Raw genomic sequence first — 19,749 nt, 5'->3', positions numbered from 1 at the left:
TTTCTCTTACTCTCTCTCTACAACAACTACCCTTGTGGCTGCTTATATAGTAGCAAGTCCCACAAAACCACTAAGTGGTATTACATAAACCATGTGCTACCTAATGCACTAACCCCACATTTAATATTGGGCATTTAATTCTTTTCCCCAATATTAAATAATTACATAAAATATTTTCACAATGTTACAATACAACTCATCAAGAATATTTCATGGGAATCTTTACATGTTGCATGTCCATCTAGGTGGAACATTACATAATAAAATAAAATAATAAAATAACAATATTATGTAATGTGTGCAACACCCATTATCTCAACAATCTCCCACTTGTTGTATACATTGCATAGGGTCAATCTGTAACCACATAAATGAACAAGGGAACAATCCCTCCCAGCACATCCACCATCATGGATCAAAATACACGAAGTGCTCCATCCTGGTACTCGCAACAAAATCAAAGTATCCAGCATCTCGAACATGAATGATCTCACCTCCTATTATGCCACTACCACTGGACATACATAGAAGCCATCCAAAGAGAAAGCCGCCCAACCTATCACATTAGAAGATCATAAAATCCTATACCAACTGAAATTCCAAGCACAAAAATTTGATCAAAAGGTAATCACATGTATCCGTAGCTGTTAAAATATCCATAGCTGAAATAGCACCCACAGCAAGTGCCAAACCCATCCAACTATCCATACCTCAAAGGTATAACAAGTGAATCTCATATCACTGACATATCCAATCTATAACCTGCAATCACAAGCCTCAAGAGCAATACCTGCCACATATATACCAAGAAGCTCCCACTGCAAAAGATAATGTCAAATCTATAACCAATCCACTTACAACATCTCAATGAAGTGAATCCATGTAGTATCAAGGACATCCACAATACATAATCCAATATCCTGCAAGAATAACTCTCATAACAAATCTCCAATAGTCTCCCAAATTCTCCACAACCAACAGAGGAAAGAGAAAGAAATAACCATGTCATCTCTCACATGACATGCATGAGCACAAACTAGTGATCACAATCTCCAACCAATCTCAAATCCAATGTAAGCAAAACTAAACATCTAGGAAGATAACCAAGACCAGAGAAACCATGCAAATCATAACCTGTATCATGTCCTTCTTCACACACCTCTAGATGTAAATTGTGCAAGTATGATCTCCTCCATAAAACCCCAACAAGAAGCCTCAACAACACCCAAACCATACCATATAACTAATCATGGATGTAAGCCTCTCACAAGAAGATCAAACTTATAAACCCAATCCTAAACCAAGGAATAAACATTCCTAATCCAAGGAAAATGCCCAATATAAAACCATCTCCCAAATGAACCCTTCAAAACTAACTCATGTACCATAGCTCAAGATCCATATCCATGAAAGACAAGCATAAATATAATGCAACTGAGAGAAACAATGGGCTATACCTCTCAAGTAGCAAACCGACGAGTAGACCAAGAGTGGGGAATGAGAATGCTCATCAAGATACCCAAGTCTCCAACCAAGACTCATCTAAGAACAATCTCCTCTCAAGTCCATATCAGGTGACTGCCCCTCGGACTTCTTGTTAAAACCATCAACCGTCCCAACAAATACTTCTCTAATCCAAGAAAAATCAACATCACCACCGTCTCTAAGTATCCATGAGCACCTGTAACCAATCAATCCATGCCAACTCCAAATGCAACATAGCAATATCATGAAGTATCCAGCTTATGATCAGTGTACTCAATACCAAGAAAACTAAACTAAGATCAATGTCAAAGTTCCAACCATGGCCTCAAGAACATAAACATGACAACATGATCTAACCATCTCATCCAAAGAGATAACATGCTCCATATGAACATACTATAACATGTCACAACTCTAAACGTGTATCAAGAGTATACCATGACATAATAATGAAACCATCCTCATACCAAGGATAATATGCCAAATAAAAGGATAAACCACACCTTTGCCAAGAACCCTACGAGTCCTCAAGATGCAACCATCTCCATACACCATGAAGAAAACCATCTCCACATACTAGGAAGAACCATCTCCACACACTATGAAGATAACCAAGAACCCAATGAGTCCTTAAGATCTATCCATCTTCACACACCATGAAGATAACAAGTGCACTATGCAAATGTTAAAGATGCTTCTGCAGCAACAGGATCTAAGACAAACCTCCAACATCTGCAAACACTTAATAAATATATCAATGCCAAAAACTCCCACTCAACTGTGGTACCAAGTCACCTATGGTATCATAAAATCCATCTCCTATATGAAGATCCAAACTAAATCAGGAACTAATCCTGCACTGTCACCCCATCACTATCACAAGCTCCCACTAAACCATGTATCCAAGCTATCCATGACATAATGATGAAAACCCATCCTCTAACCATGAGAATCAACCAAGGCATCAAACCATCAAAAAACTCAAAGTGCACATCATGAGCTCCTTAAAAGAAACCAAATAACCATGATCCTCAACCAAGAAGATATACCACCATAACTGAATCAAAAAATTCAAGCTAATGAACATCAAGGGTGTACCTGTATAACTAATCATGTCATGCCAAAATTCATGGCACCATGATCACATCCATGAACCGAGCATCTGTCTCTCAAAGTGTCCAACCTGTCAGCATATTCAACCACAATCCTCCACCATTACTGTACCTGATAACAACATCTCATCCCTTCTACATGAAGAAAAAAAAAATTAGCAAATCCTGTGACTTAGGGCATAGACAACCCAAATCCAAGCCACCAATCTGAATATGCATCAATAATGAAAGATCAATGGGCAAAGACAACCCATAACCAAGCTATAAATGCAACCTGTAAGTATAGACCGCTTACAACACTACACAACTTGTAGATCCAACAAGTCATCATACATATCCAAACCAAACACTGATAACCATATCATCATGAGACCAATCTAAAATATGAACTGAGTATATAATGACATAAAATCTTAAATCTCCAATGCCATAAACTCACAATGTTAAAAATAGTCAAAATATATCTATAAACTATTCAGATCAATATATCAACAAATAAATCATGCCAAACCTACACCAAATCTGAACCAATGTGTAGAGCTCTCCAAGAGCTTTTTGTTGACTAGTCGAAGTCTAAAATCCGACTTCGTATGCCCAAGTTATGCCCTAATCCATGCTCAAAATAAATAACATATGCCTTTAGGGGTCTTAAAACTTTAAAAAATATCAAAATCATAAAACAAAACCTACACCATGTTGTAGTGCTCTGAATTAGCTTTCCAACACCTGTAAGAACTCTAAAATCTGATATTCTGAGAGAAAGTTATGGCCATTTTACTAAGACAGTCTTTTTACCATTTTCACTGTGATTTTTCTTTTTTTTTTGTGACGAAAATTCTGACGGGATTAAATTTGATAGCCATCATGGGCTGAATTCATAAAACTCTTTCATTTCCTCTAAACATGGCCAAACTAGGGCATATTATATATCAAAATTTATGAAAATGTTGACCCGGATCCAATGGTGAGGTCTATTTTTACCCAGGAGGTCATTTCTGCAAGCTACCCCCCAAAAAACTCTCATTTAAATGAAACATCCAAAAAAATCTTTTGTCCAACGATTTCACATGCCCAAATATTTTAACATCCCATCATAACAATAAATCCAAAACCCTCAAATCTGCAATAAATCACTCATATATCTTGCCCTTTCTATTATCCTCTCATGCATTCCCATGGATTCAATCTAGGGTTACAATAATAAAACCATAGCTTTGATACCACTTGTAAGGAAACTTGGCAATAAAGAATATAACCGTTTCCACATAACCCATAATAGATCTGAAATAAACACAAAATTAAAATCCACATGTAAGAGAATAGACAACATACCCACAAAATTGTGACACAAGATATACCCTGGGAAACCCCCGTTGAGGGAAAAAACCCAGCCTCCAAAAGCATCCATCACCATGTATTATTTAGCAAAAATACCATTGCCATACAACCATGGAAGCCTTCATGGCCATAGCCACAACTGAGAAAACTATGTGAACAAGCATGAATCCACACATCCCATGCCATGCTTCCAACCTTCACAAATGCTCCCTTGGCTAACCTATCAAGCCTTGTCCTGCTCGACTCTTGTCTTTCTTTCTCTTACTCTCTCTCTACAACAACTACCCTTGTGGTTGCTTATATAGTAGCAAGTCCCACAAAACCACTAAGTGGTATTACATAAACCATGTGCTACCTAACCCACTAACCCCACATTTAATATTGGGCATTTAATTCTTTTCCCCAATATTAAATAATTACATAAAATATTTTCACAATGTTACAATACAACTCATCAAGAATATTTCATGGAAATCTTTACATGTTGCACGTCCATCTAGGTGGAACATTACATAATAAAATAAAATAATAAAATAAAAATATTATGCAATGTGTGCAACACCCATTATCTCAACATTTCTAGGAATTGAACTTCCATCAAAATATATTTTTGATGGATGGAATACCCTCAAATGGTAACTAGTAGTTAACTATTGGTTCACTGCTTCTTTTCAAAACTGTAGGTGCACCTCTAAGAAAAGTGCACCTACGCACCCTGGTGACAAGATCAAAAAATCCAAAAAATCTTCGAAGTGTAAAAATTGAATTTTGAGCATCTAAGTTTTCTTCCCCTTTAAACCAAAATGATGTCTGGGTGTTTCCCCTTTAACTTCTCTATTATTTATGCAACTTCACTAGTCTTCAATAAATATAATGCATTCTATTTATTCTTAACTACTTGTCGGTAGTTTCTTACTTGTATTATGAACTATTGATTGCATTGAGAAAAGCTTGGTCTTTGAATCATCTTCAAAAATCTCAAGGCTAGTGGTGTTATAGTACCTTTCCATTTCCAAAAATTGCTCTTGAGATTTATTCTTTATTTTCTAGATTCCCCCATCTAATCACTCCATAACCTTATTTCCCAAGGATATCTTCTCCATCCAATCATCTAGCTTATCTATCTCCTATGCTAAGTATACTTCCATAAACATCTGATACTTTAGAACCTTTATTGACTTGAGTGCTTGTAAATCATTAGCCTAGGTATGCACTTCATCCATCAACCCAAAATCTTGGTTTATAATGGAAACCAACTTGTCACCATTAGTCTGGATATGGTGCAATAGGTTCAAATTTCCCTATATCATTTTCACTCCTCTTTCTTCAAAAGTGTCACTCCATTGCTGACATGCTTCCAAAAATGAATCCATGTGTGGCCCACTTTTCTTCCTTCCAAGTGCAGTTCCAAGAGAAATCTTAGGATTATCTAGGTCAATGGGCCCCATCACTTCCTTTAGGTAGCTTCTTAATAGCTTTTTCTACTTTTGTAGCATTATCAACTCTTATTCCACCTTATCCATGTATTTGAACACCTACTTGAGGTCTATAGTGATCAACACTTTCACCGTGTCCACCATGGGTTTTCCCAATATGATCTCCTTCATTTGGTAATCCTTAGGAGTCAATTATTTAGTGTTGACATGAGGAGGAGGAATGGAAATGTGTGCGAGAAGGTCCTATCTTGATTCTTTGTGATGAAGGCAAGTGTTATAGCATCACCCTTAGGTGGCTTAGGCTTCTTTATCACTTTTATCAACTCCCTCATTCCTTCCTCTTTTGTTGGTTCCATTTGCTTCCTTTGTTGAAAATTAACTTCCTTTTTCAGCCATGATGGTATGGTCCCCATTAGTGACATATATTTGGCTAAAGAAATTGGTTTTGAAGTAGGCTCCTTTCCCTTATTACTCCTCTCTAGAGTCCTCTCATGTTGAGGAAGATCTTCAAAAGGAGTTTGTGTACTTTTTTGGGCTAAGGATATGGCCTTTGTATCTAGGGGAACTTGTGGAGTTTCTTCTACTATTTTCCCTTCTTTAGATAGTTCATTAGCATGCAACTATTGGTACTATCCTTCCTCTGTGTCTTGACTTTCTAGTTCTTCTTGGATTGTTGGAGGAGGTGGAGCTATTGACCCTTTATCCATTATTGTGGTCATGTCTTGCAGTGGTGATGGTGGAATTCCAAGAGGTCCCTAAGGCAAAGAAGGCAGTTGATCCCAATCCTCTCCTAATGGCTCATTTGTTAGAGTATCTTTTATCTTTTCTCCTACCATCTTGGTGCCTACTAGCATGAAATCAGAATCTAAGAGGTAAAAAATATCAACTTCTTCACCCTCCATCGTAGCTACCCACTTATGTTGTTCATCTTCTAAAGTTTCTACTTGGATAGGATCCCTAAGAGTAGATGGAGATGTTTGAGTAGAGGTGCTCCTCCTCTCCTCCTTTTTTGCCTTAGCCAAGTGGGTTCTCTTATTTAAGGGGAAAAAATCAATTTTTTCCCTTTCTTCCTCATCCTCTACTTTTAGAATGGTTTCTGGCACCTATGGTAAGTGAGTTCTCTTCTTCTTCAATTTCCTCCTCTTGAGACCTACCACTATTGTTTTAGTTTTGGCTCTCTTTAGTACCAATGGGGAGGCTTCTTCCTCTGAGGTTCTTGGTGGTGGGATCGCTTGCTCTTCTGGTGCTTCCACCTCTTGTTTCTTTGGCTATTTCTATTGTGGTTGCTTCGACTATTTCTCTTGTGGTTGCTCTGATTGAGCTTGCTTAGTTGGCTCTAGCTTTGGTTGGGCTTTTGGTGCTTGGGCCTTGGTCGCTTGATTCCTTGCCCTAGGGGTTGCCCTTTTCCTTTTACCCTTACTCTTGTCAACCTCAAAATACTCAACCTCCCACTCATGCTAATGTACAATTTCTAGCCTCACTAGTGATTTAGTAGGGTAGGTTGGTCTGGTGCCCTTGATACCTTTTCCTTTATGAGGCATGGAAGTAGCTTGTAAAGGTATGGCTTAGGGAATTGGATCCATCCAAAATGGCTTCCTAATCCATTCCATCATTAATTTCACCACATCTATGCCCATATGATCTATGTCATCATTCTCCTCACACCCTATTTCTACGTTCATAATGGGCCTATCGTAAATTTTATTCTTGTTGTACAAGGGATCCATTATATTTGGGACATCCTTTTCTATGGCCTTCAAGGGTATCTTCATGTTTAGCACCTTTTTTTCAAAAAGTAGAGTCATCCTACAATAGTCCCTAATGCAAACATCGTAGTTGTCTATCAAATTCATCTAATGGTCTTCCAAAGTTTCTTCATGTACAAACTTCTTCCCTACTAGATGTTGAACCATCCCAATATTATCAAAATATGGGTGAGGATCCTGATAATCTTCCAAGGGATATTAATCCCACTCTAAGTCGATGGTAGCAATGTCTTGTTTCTACTTTACCTCAAATGCTCCAATGGTGATTGGCCAAACCCAAGTCTTCTTGTGTTGTTTCCTCACTCTATGGTATGCAAAAGTGAGTTGGTGAGTTATCTCCAAAAGTATGAGTTAGTCAAAAGCGTACCTTGGGAGCTTCTTGGTGCACAAAAGAGTACCAACTACGTAGAGATAGGCAAATGTCTTAAACTAGATGTCGTAGGCTCCTACTTTAGTTATCCTCATCGTTGCCTCTATTGACATCCATTTGGCATAATTGTCTTCTATGAACCTGATGATGGAAAATATGAATCCATCATTCACTACCTTGTATTCCACACTTTTCATTGGGAGCTTCTTCTTCATTAGTTATGGGTATACCACATAGGGCCAAGCATTCACATCTTGCATGCTTCCCTTTATGTACAACCCTAGATAGTCTATTGTTTTGGCTTCTAGTAGATACATCATATAAGATGTCATGTAGAAATGTGGGTTGGTCTTGACTGAGATCAACTACTCATCTAAGGTGTCACTCGGGATGGTGGCCCAAACAATAGGCATCTTTGCAGTCCTGATGGTCTCAATGAAGTGAACAATCCATGTTTGTAAGTGATCTACTACAAGGAGGCCCATTATTGTACTAAGGAGAACAATTGAATATTTGATGTCATCTTTCATACACCCTCGAGTCATGTCCACTTTTCCTACTATCTAGCCTAAAGGTGTCCTGTCGATCAAGAATATGGATTGTACCAATTCCTTGGCCTCTTTCTCATTTTCCCTATACCATTTGTCTGCTCCATCGTAGGATATTTAGAGGTATTTATCAACCCTGGGGAAATGGAAAACTTTCTCAATGTTATGAGGTCTAAGGTTGAGGACTATCTCTCCTATCATGCTCTTTACAACCTTCTCATTTGGCAGATAGTGTTCAACTAGTGTCATGATTAGTTCTAAGGATTGAACTGATGTAGGGTGCGAAGCGACATTCACCAACCCACTCTAGATCAATGCTAATACCATTGTTGATCTCTCCTTTAGTTTGTTGCAGAGTATCGAAAAGACATTCCAGTCAATATGGTCAATATCTTTATCTCAGATCTTTGCATACCCGTCTTGGAATGTAGACTTCTTAGGAGCTCCTTAGTACTTGAATTCTACGGGTTTAGGTGCCATTTTAGCCACCATAGATGAAGATAATGATGCCATTAAATCTACACAAAAGAGGAAAAATACTATTATTGAAAGACCAAAAAGGGACCCAAACTGATGAAAAGTTGAGGAAAAACTAGCTAGAATTGACAAAATAGTGACCTCCCCAAATGTATATTTTGCACACTAGCACACGTGGGCAAGTGCACTAGTGTGCTCCCTATTTTCCCTTGAAATGGAAAAGTGTGCACTTGCACACTTGCATAGGGTGTTCTTGTGAAATACTTTGGATGGGGGAGAGGACTTAGTTTTCTTTGCTTTTTAGGTGCAGAGGTGCACATATGCGCACCTCCAAGAGGGATTGTCTTTACCTTGGAGGGTAGGAGATGTGGATGGTAGAGCAGCTAAAGGTGTACTAAAGAGTGGAGAGCATAAGATAATGAGTGAGAAGAAGGGGTTGGGGAGGTGGTTATATAGGCTTGAGGTCTTGCCTTGGTGTGTACCTCTAAGAGTTCACATGTGCACATCCTCAGAATGAGGTGAAGTGTGCATTTGCGCAAGTGCACACTTTATGCACTAAAAGCTTAAAAACTTTAAATTTTCTCCTTGTTTGACTACTCAACACCACCCAGTTGAAGATTGGATTTTGACATAGACCTAGGGGAGGGTCCTAAATGACTGAGGCTTTAGACTAGATGCCTCAAAGAGAATTTTAAAACTAGGGGTCCCCATTTTGTGACTCAAAATGGGGCGTGCATTGTGGGACCACAATAGTATAGTTGTATAGATAGGAAGTAAAGTTCTCAATACCTTACTTATCATAGTCTCATCAAATATGATGCCTCCAACTCCCTTAATATCATTTGCAACCTCCTTGCTTTAATCACAATATTGTGCAACAATTTTAGCTTATTTGATTCTCATTTCATCAAACTTTCCTCTCTCAACAAATTTTTTTCTCCTCCATGGATTTGAGCCAACTTGTCCCACATTTTCTTTATAGTAGTATAATCCTTTACATCATCATATATAGTATAACTTAATGTAGATGCTAGATCTATCATCATTTGATTTTGTTCATGCTTCTCCTTCATCTTCTCAATAGTCATGGGTCTAGGAACTTCAATGTATTCATTTTCTAGATAGTATGTTGTAGAGTACCCAACTCCAGATTGATGTAATTTCATCAATTTTCACCATGTTGGGAAGTTCTTCTTATTCAACGTAGGTACCTCTCTCTTGTACATCTTTATATTTGACTTGAGTCCCTTTAAACTTTCCTTACAAGTGCCAAATGCTCTTATACCAATTATAATAATATTTAGAATAACGAGTTGTTGGGGGGGGGGAGAGAGTGGTGAATCAATTATTCTTAGGCCCATATGTACCACTTCAACATTTACTAACTTCAAAAAACTTAATCCAATTCATAAACCCACTTGGTCTATATAGCATATCATCAACAACTTAATCTTATGTTCATTACTTAACTCTTTGTTTCAATGAATGTTGACTAATAGTAAAATCAACAACTATAAAATAACATCCATAATATAACATCCATACAAGTAAATGATACCAAGATTTAATGTGTAAAACCAATTTGGAAAAAACCACTAGTAACATGCTACTACTTTTTCACTCTTCTAAAGTGAGCTCAGTTAAGAGCCAACCCTATTAAAGGTTACAAAATGCACTGTTAGATGTGACCCTATTAAACAATTTAATCACCCTATTAGGAGTGGCCTAGTTAGAGGACTTTGTATCATTCCATTAGAATGTCACCTTGATTAAAGGGTTTACAAAATGATAGTTAGGTCAACCTTGATTAAAGCATTTTGACTACCACAATGGTTACAATTAACAATAACTTGTATCTGTAAGACACAACTCGCTTGCAAATTTAGATCTCCATTAGCCTTCATTATCACCTCCATGACTGACCTTCTTGCCATCCCTTCAATAAATCACACTTCACCAATATTCTTACTTCTCCTCTAATACTTTTCTCTTCACAAGTGCTCCTTAAGATTGCCAAAGAACTCTCAAAAAGTCACTAAGTATAGAATGCATAATAAAAACTTATTACAAATTAGTCATTGATGACTATATTTGCTTCTCCTCAAAAGCCACCAAAGAGGAACTCAAAACTAATTTTGGGTTGGATGTCTGAAAAGATCATATTTTTTGACTTCTCTAATCACTCTAAAAAGCATGTATTTAAGGAAAAAGTCAATCTACCTCATCCTTATACCATAAAAGTCCAATAAAATGCTCAAAAAACCTCTAAACTTGATCAAAAAATTCATAAATATTCCCCCAATTTTATGTGGTTCCCTTATATCTAAGGCACCATCATACCTCAATTTTGACTCACATTCCTACAATTTTGCAGTTCACTAGGTGGTTTATAATGTACCACCTAATAAATATTAATTCTAATTTTCTAAACACAATCATAGTAAAGGAAAAATTACATTTTACAATCAATTAATATTTATTAAGAAACATATAGCTTACAACACAATGGTAACTTGTGAGCCTCCTTGGGTTCAAGTCTACTCAATCTTTAATAAATAAAAATAATAATATTTAATTAAGGCTTTTTCCATTTACCGAGCTGAAATTTTTTTATTAAGCAACATAAATTAATTACTTAATGAATATAAATTTTAAATATTTAATAAGTAAAAAAATTATGTTTCTTAATGTACCATCCTAAAACTTAAGCACCCTTGGATATTGATCTGAATTTTTTTTTATTAAGCAACATAAATTAATTACTTAATGAATATCAATTTTAAATATTTAATAAGTAAAAAAATTATGTTTCTTAATGTACCATCCTAAAACTTAAGCACCCTTAGATGTTGATTTTAGCCCTATTTTAGCATATATGGGTTCCCACATTTTTTTGTGTCTTCTATCCCTTTTACATCCTTCAAATAAATATTATTCTTTCAAGACTCTAATTTGGCTCTAATTTATATGCACAAACTTGCTTACATCCTCCCACTCACATTATTCATTTACCACCTTAGTCCTTTTCATGCATTGTTGGATTTTAGGATTTGGACTATTTTTTAACATCTTTTCCCTAAAAGGTCTTCACTCTTCCCAAATATTGAAACCATTTTTCAAAAGTTTCTTCCTTGGGAGTAGGAAAAACTCACTCTATTCCCTAAAAGTTGACATATTCCTTAGGAGGTGAATTTTAAATGGACTCTAGATTGGATGCAGAGGTGTTTTGTCTTAATTTTTTTCTTAGGTCAACCCCATAAATCAAATCATTGAATTCATTATAAAGGAGACTTCTTCCTTACATTTTCACATCCATAATTACAATAAATAATTCAAGAGAAAACTTTTATCCATTTAAGGAGCCTAGTAGGAAAGCATCCATTAGTGAAGACATCCCCCATCAAATTATCAAGCATTTCAAGTATTCAATCCATCTTTTCCATGATGTATTTAAGCCATATTCTTTAGTAGATCTAGATTATTTCCCCCATTAGAGGTCAAACAAAGGATTTTTTAATCAAGGAAGGATATCTACATTCATCCATCAAGTCTTCTTCATCTCTTTCTTTCTCAATCCAATGTTATGGAAAACTAAAACATCAATCATTCAAGGGTTTGGTTTCATGATTTTCTAATAGGATTTTGTAGATTTTGCATCAACACTTGTGATCATCGCAAAAGAGGCATTTCATCATTCAGGTACAAGGTAATTTTTATTCAGGTATAGATTACATTTCCTTAGATAATTTAAATTTCATTTTAAGGTTAATTCCTATCAAGGTGATGAAGTTACATATATGGATTTATAGAGATTTAGAACCAATGCCAGATCCAATATAGAATCTCATTGTTTTTGACATTTTAGGGAGTAGATTGAATTTGACCACTACTTGGAGGAGTACTTGTCAAGTTGGTGTTGGAAGTCTTAATTGGAAACCAAGATATTCAGAGGGGGGGTGAATCAAGATCTATAACAATTAAACCTTTTGCCAATACTTTCTTTCATTCACTACATTTACCATCTCATATCCAATGTCTTATGCATGCATAACTTATAAAATCAAACTATAATAACATATATATCTATTATATCAATCACATGCATGAAATGTAAACACACAACACAAAGATTTGGTTATCCAGAAACACTCCAAGGTGAAGATAAAAGTGGAGTGGGGATGACACCCGCAAATAATCACTATTGTAGTAGTAAGTTAACCTATTAGGGTTAAAATATTTTAACATATATAATGATCTATCCTATGAGGGGTCTACCCTATTAAAATCTTTTGAGACTATTAGATCTCACCCTATAAAAGTATTTTACACTTGCAACAAAGTAAGGACTCTATTAGGAGATTTATAAAGATCTATTAAGACCACTTGGTTAAGAGATTATCCCTGACTCATTATGTTAAAACTGATTCAATACTTGATCCTTGGTCTACTCTAATAATATGGTTTTGGATCTCCTTTGTTCAATATAATCTAATATAGCTTTATTTCTCTTCACTTCTTTAACAAGGTTGCTTGCTTTGTTCTACAAATAGAAAAACTCTACTCTTCTGCTTTCTTCGCAAATTTTTGCACATTCATGCTTGAATCACATTAATAGCTTGTTCACTCCTTCTCATCATCATCATCATGCTCTAAAAATAGGTTAGATCTGCTCTATTTAAAGATTTCATAAAGAGTTTTGTAGATGCTTCCTAATTATGCCTCTTCATATGATTAGTTCATCATAGAACATAGTGATATGTGATCCATGTCAAAAAATGTGTAATAACCTCTATAAAAACCTCTATAAGAATTAAATATCTTGACATTTTTGGCCTAAAATGATTTACCTCAAAGTTTGTATCATTCTTGACTTGAATGTCAATTATGCATTGCTCGAAACTTACTATCTTTGATACTCGATATTCACTATATATGTTGTTGATGCTCGATCTCTACTATGCTTGGCATCTTCTATGTAACTTAGCTTCAATGTGCTCAAATTTCTCCATAAACATTAGACTTGACTTACATTGAAAATACTTGACAACCAAAGAATCACTCGACTTCTATAGAGATTTGGCATTTACATGTTTTATACACAAGTATTTACATGACTCAACTTATATAGAGTAGCTTGGTTGTAGTGATGATCGTCTAACTCTACCTAGAGTATGACTAAGTGTTTGACACTAATAGACAATAATAGTTAGAGATATCAACAATCTCCTCCTTACACATTAGTGGCAAAAATACTTTGTCATGATTATATCGTTATAATGGTAATATGAGTACTCCCCCTAAGCCTATGACTTAGTTCTAATAGAACTACAAAAATTTGACTGATGCTGAATAAACAATAAACAATAAATATATGTACATGACTCTAAGTAGTCTAATTGTTTTAGTGTCATGCAATGGTTTCCTTCTGAACTCTGATTTCTGAATTTGACTCGTCTGATCTAACATTCACTACTAAGCAACATTACATCCCTTCTTTCCTTCTTTTCCTTTGTTATTACCTTCATACAAAATATGTAATCACTATTACATTCCCCCTTATTTTTTCCACTTATGTCTACTATTGGGGCTAAATAGGTGGAATCAAACTGTATTTTTCAATAAATGGTATGTGAGGTTGTTTGATCATAGCAAGTGCATGATCCCAAGTGGTTCTTCCTGATTCCAAAATGCAATTCTGTAACTCCAATATAGATGTCAAATCAATCAAAATATCAACAACCAAAAGATTATGATCTTTATAAATAATATCTTTTGTTGATTTTGTTTCTCACTACATAACCTCCAAATGAGGTATCAACATGGATTGGATGAAGATCAACTTTGATCTCATTTTGCCATCAACTGCCTGAAGCTTGACCAATTTTCCTAGAGTATTCAATAACTTATTATAGTGGCTTGAGATGGATTCAGATGATTGCAAAATAATGCTACTTGTTCTCTGTATACTAGCCTAAATTTACTTGATGTTTTCCTAAAGATCACTAGTGAATCTTAGCACATCACATAAAATATTGTATAAATGTTTACTTTCTATATAAGTTCTATTGTATTCTGTACACACTCTTGTAATTGAACTTTTTTCTCGGCAATGGTTATCAAGACTTTCTCCACAACCTTATTCTCAAATTTCTTTGCTGACCAATCCATCAATTTCTCATTTGTTTCTATATCTCCAACATTTATTTTTTCAACAATAGTTACAAGATGGTAAATGATTGAGGCTTGAACAAAAAAAATTGTATATCAAATGCCTCAACAAAAATTTCCTTAACATCATGTAATACTTGTCTTTATTTATGTTCTCTTGTTAGTTATTCTTGTTTCTTCTTAGCCAAAATATCTTGCAACATGATAGTTTTCTCAAGAGTGAGATTTATCAAATCCAATGGTGGCATCTCAATAGTTTTGTCGGTACTGACTTCAATATCTAGAGAGATGTCCTTTATTACTTTCCCTTTGCATAGTGAAGGGTGATCACCACTCGGTCTTGCTTGTATATTAGTGCTAGAGAAAACAATAGTAGCACTCGACACTATTTTTATTTTTCTTCTTGTTTTTCTTAATTCAAGGTTCTAACACATTTGGTCCTTCTTGACCTGTGGAAGAAATGTCTACACTTGTGTCTTTATTTGTTTCTCCTTGCTCTTGCTCCTCCTTATATGCATCTAAGGGCTTCTCTTGCTTGAAAATAGGAGTGTTAGGAATGTCGACATGAATAGGTGAGATTATGCCTTGTAGACTCGGCACACCTAAACTCATTTCATCACTTTGATCATCTTGAATGGTTACTATCTCAATATCCTTTTCTTGTTTTACTTCTTTAGTTATAAGACCAAAAATACTTTTACAAAGTAACTCATTCTACTAAACTAAAACTTTAGGTTTATTTTGTAATATCATAAAAATCCTAAACTTAGGAACAAGTTGGTTCCTATATTTCTCCAAAAATGTTTCTTTCTGTTCTTGTGCAAAATCAGGCATGACCTTGGCTAATGTGGCTTCTCTTATATCTTTCTCTACTAATTATACATGTTCTCATCTTTTATTTAATCGATAATGCAAATCAATAGAATCTTCTTCTCTACTTCATTAGGAGCCAATTTATTTCTTGTGATCATATCTATCATGGCCTCATCAACTTTTGTTCTATCAACATGATCCAATGTGTCATATTTCACAAATCTAAAACTAGATAAGCCTACATAGCTTCTTAGGTCAGCACATACCTTATCAATATTATTTTATCTTCTAGGTACTATGACCGGTTCATCTAATTTTGTCCTCTCTTCATCATCTTTTTCAACTTCTTTAATGTTTACCAATCTTCTTCTCTTTGGCTGGATCATAGAGGTTTGTGATTTCTTCTTTTGTACATTAGAGCTACTTAGTTTAGTGATTTTCACTACTCCTTTCTTTACAGATGGATCGACTCTTACTAGTGTTGCCCTATTGCTTGGTTTGGTTAGTAATGGAGGGGAGAGGGGTATCACCATAGGCTTTGCAACTTCCTTTTCTCTAGATTTGACAGTTATAGCCTTCTTGGTGGGTGGTGAGACAACAACTAGAGCTTTACCTTGATCTCCATCTTCTCCTTCCTCTTCCTCATCATCACTATCCTTTTCTTCATCTTCTCCAAGACCTTGACTGAGTTGCAAAGGTTCCTTCCCTTTGCCTTATGTGCCTAGCTTGGCATCTAGGTCTTCAATCATTTTTTTCCTTTTCTTTTCCTTAGAAGCTATTTTGATGTCAACAGTAATCCTTGCCTTAGCTTCTTCATATTTTCCAAAAGGTTCAGCTTTAGTATCAATTTCTTTTTTGAATAATGCAACAATATTTGCACTTATAACCTCATTACCAATCTCATAATCAAATCTTTGTAGCCATGCCTTCCTCGACTTCACTGCCTTCACAAATGTGTTATCTGTGTCTAGTAAGAAACAAACAACATTGTAATGTTTCATTACTAACTCTTCTAGTATTCTCATCCTCATCTTCATTCTCTATTTGAATTCCTCAAAATATGTATCCGTGACATTTTCAAAATTCTCTCCTAATTCAGTTATATATTCATTCATCTACCTTGTCACTAGTTTCCCTTGTTCCCAAGCAATGTTGTCAATACCAGGGAAATACTTCTGAATGTAAAAGAAAATACACATAATAAATTATCCAAACTTACAAGTAGAATTCTTCACCTTCCTAATGGATATCAGATTTTTTTTCCATTTGAAGTTTCTGTAGCTCGGCAAGATCATATTCATGATCTTTCATGATAATCATCCATGCTTGATCCAGTACCATACGTGACACATTGTTCAATCTACTTGATTGATAGAATTTGTGAGTAATTACTCTCACTGCAAATTGAATCAATGGATTAGAAATGTTCAAGATTGGAAATCCTCATCCATTCCACTCAACTCCTATGTTATCTTTAACTTCCTCATGACTCAAGCATTGCATAGTTTTTTTCTTATCTAGAGTTGGATAACTAGTAACCTTTTGAATCATCTTCTTGGTTATCTCAATCGGTCCATTGTGTAGCCAAAACTTCATATCATAGATCCTGCTCAATACAAACTTGATCAATTAAATTTTGAATCCCTCCTTCAGAATTCCTTCGTCACAAAATTTCTCATATGCCTCTCAAATCTCATAATCACCAACTTCTCTATTCTTGCACATGTAGAAACTTTTCACATCATGTATCATGATTACCTTATGTGGTACCAAAGATAACACACATTGAATCACCTTTCATTGTAATCTCTTGAATGGCACAAAATTTAGGTGGAGGACAAGCATCACTCCTTACCAATTGAATGTTACTAACCTCTACTCCTTGACTCTTTCCTACGGATTGTGAAGTTGTCATTTTTCTCTATTAGGGTTCAAAATTTCTTCCCTTTGGATAACTCAACATCACTTATATCTTTACTCAATAACATTCTATTCTAAATTTTCTCTTAAATCACCTTTGGATCTCTTTTCACTCAAATTTCTCTTATGTTCTCGTAATCTATATGCAAGGTATGAAATAATGTCTTCAAATTTTAATATATACTTCCTTCTACTTGATTTTGGGTCTCCATTAATGATGTGTACTTAGGTAGGTGGAAGTTAGTTGTCTCAGTTGATATTGTGCCTTCAAATTAGGTCTCCGCTATACAGCTCATTCTCTTCCATCTAACTCAACCTATACATCAGTTTTGCTTCTAAAGTACTCGGTTCGTATTGCAATGCTTGGTCAATATAGAAAATTTTACTCATGTTTGACACTAACTGTGTACGTGATCTCCTTTGTACTAGTCCATTCATAGATCTATTACTATGCATGTTTACTTATGCACATATGAACTTTAGCACATTTTATGTTAGGAACTAATGTAAGATATATCATTTAAATATGAAGTTCCTTACATACCTTTCTTGATTAGTTTAAGATGAGATGATCACCTTCTCCATTGGATTGGGTGATCTCAACTCCATTTGTTCCATTGTTTCCATCTTCTACCTTTTTCTTCCATGTTTGATTCATCTCCTTCTTTGTTTGATCAATGTCCACTTTGCCTTTACCCTTGGTATGATTTTTTGTTGGTACTTAAGTCTTGCAGTTTTTGTGTGAATGTCCAAAATTGTGACAATTGGAACATAGATTGTTAGGTGCATGGTTCTTCCTTTGATTAGTCCAATAGGGCATTGTCTTTGATCTACATTCATATGCTTTATGTCCATACTTTTTACAATTGTAAAATAGCTTTCAAATCTAGTTGTAGTAGATGCATTCTTCATTCTTGACCTACACTCATGTATTTGATGTCCTTACAATAACCAATAAACTTAGGTTTAGGATTTTGCATACCATTTTTGCTTTTGCAGATGTTAGCAGTATAACCAAATTTTCAACAATGATAACATGTTGTTTTTCCCTTTTATTTTTCATTTCTCTGTTCTCCACTCTTGGATGACTCTCCTTGCTCTATAGATGAATGTCCTAAACCAATAGTGTTGTTGATGACCTCAGAAGTCCTTCAAAATATTTCATTGCTTCATTAGGCTTGTTGAATCATTCCACAAGTTCTTTCTCAGTTTTTAGTTCATTCTTTAGTAGATCCTTACGTGATCTCAAATTTTCTATTTTCACATCCTTTCTATTCAACTCCTAATTTGCAAGCATCAATAGATTCATCATGTCTAGTTGAGTGTTTGTGAGCTTTTGCATATCTGATATCCTTTCTTCAAGTCTAGTTTCCATTAGCCTTTTGTCTTCTTCAACAAAAACCTTGTCTTCCTCAACTTTCTTCTTTTGCTCAATTACTTCACATAGCCTTACTGACTGAATCTTATGTTCCATTTTTAGTCCTCAGACTTCATTTAAGATTTTGTTCTTTTATAGTAGATATGTGGCTATTGTATCATAGTTACTCAAATTTCCAGTTTCAAATAGTCCTTTAGTTTCAACTTCTTCATAATTAAACTCATTTGGTAAAATGGCCAACTCCTTCCTCCTTTTGAGGGATTTCTTCAATTCATGTCTTATTGTTTCAAGTCACTACAGTATAAGCTAGATGTCAATCACCTTATTGTCAATAACTTTATCCAATTTACAAGCCTTCATCTCCAAGATCTAAACTCCAAATTATTAAACTTGTCCAACAGAACTCAACTCTGATACCAATTTTTGGAAGTCTTAGTTGGAAACCAAGATATTGAGGGGGGATATAACACTTAAACCTTTTGACAATACTTTGTTGCATTCACCATATTTACCATCTCATATCCAATTTCTTATGCATGTATAACTTATAAATTATATTGTAATAACATATCAATGTAATATATCAATCACATGCATGAAATGTAAACACACAACATAAAGATTTGGTTATCTAGAAACCCTCCAAGGTGAAGCTAGAACTAGGGTGGGGATGACACCCAAAAATCTTAAAGTTAACTTTTTATGGTTACAATGTTTAACTATATCCAATAATCTACCCTGTGAGGAGTCTGCCCCATTAAAATCTTTTGAGACTATTAGATCTCACCCTATGAAAGGATTTTACACTTACAACAAAGTAAGGACTCTATTAGGAGATTTTCAAAGATCTGTTAAGACCACTTAGTTAAGAGATTATCCCCAAATCAATCTGTTAAAAATTTTTCAGTACCTGATCCTCACTCTGCTCTAATAAGCTA

Source organism: Cupressus sempervirens, chromosome 3 (assembly GCF_028749045.1).
Source record: "Cupressus sempervirens isolate cs-2001-9-10 chromosome 3, ASM2874904v1, whole genome shotgun sequence".
Classification (NCBI taxonomy): domain Eukaryota; kingdom Viridiplantae; phylum Streptophyta; class Pinopsida; order Cupressales; family Cupressaceae; genus Cupressus; species Cupressus sempervirens.
The sequence above is the reverse complement of the archived record's forward strand: the minus strand, read 5'-3'. Positions refer to the sequence as shown.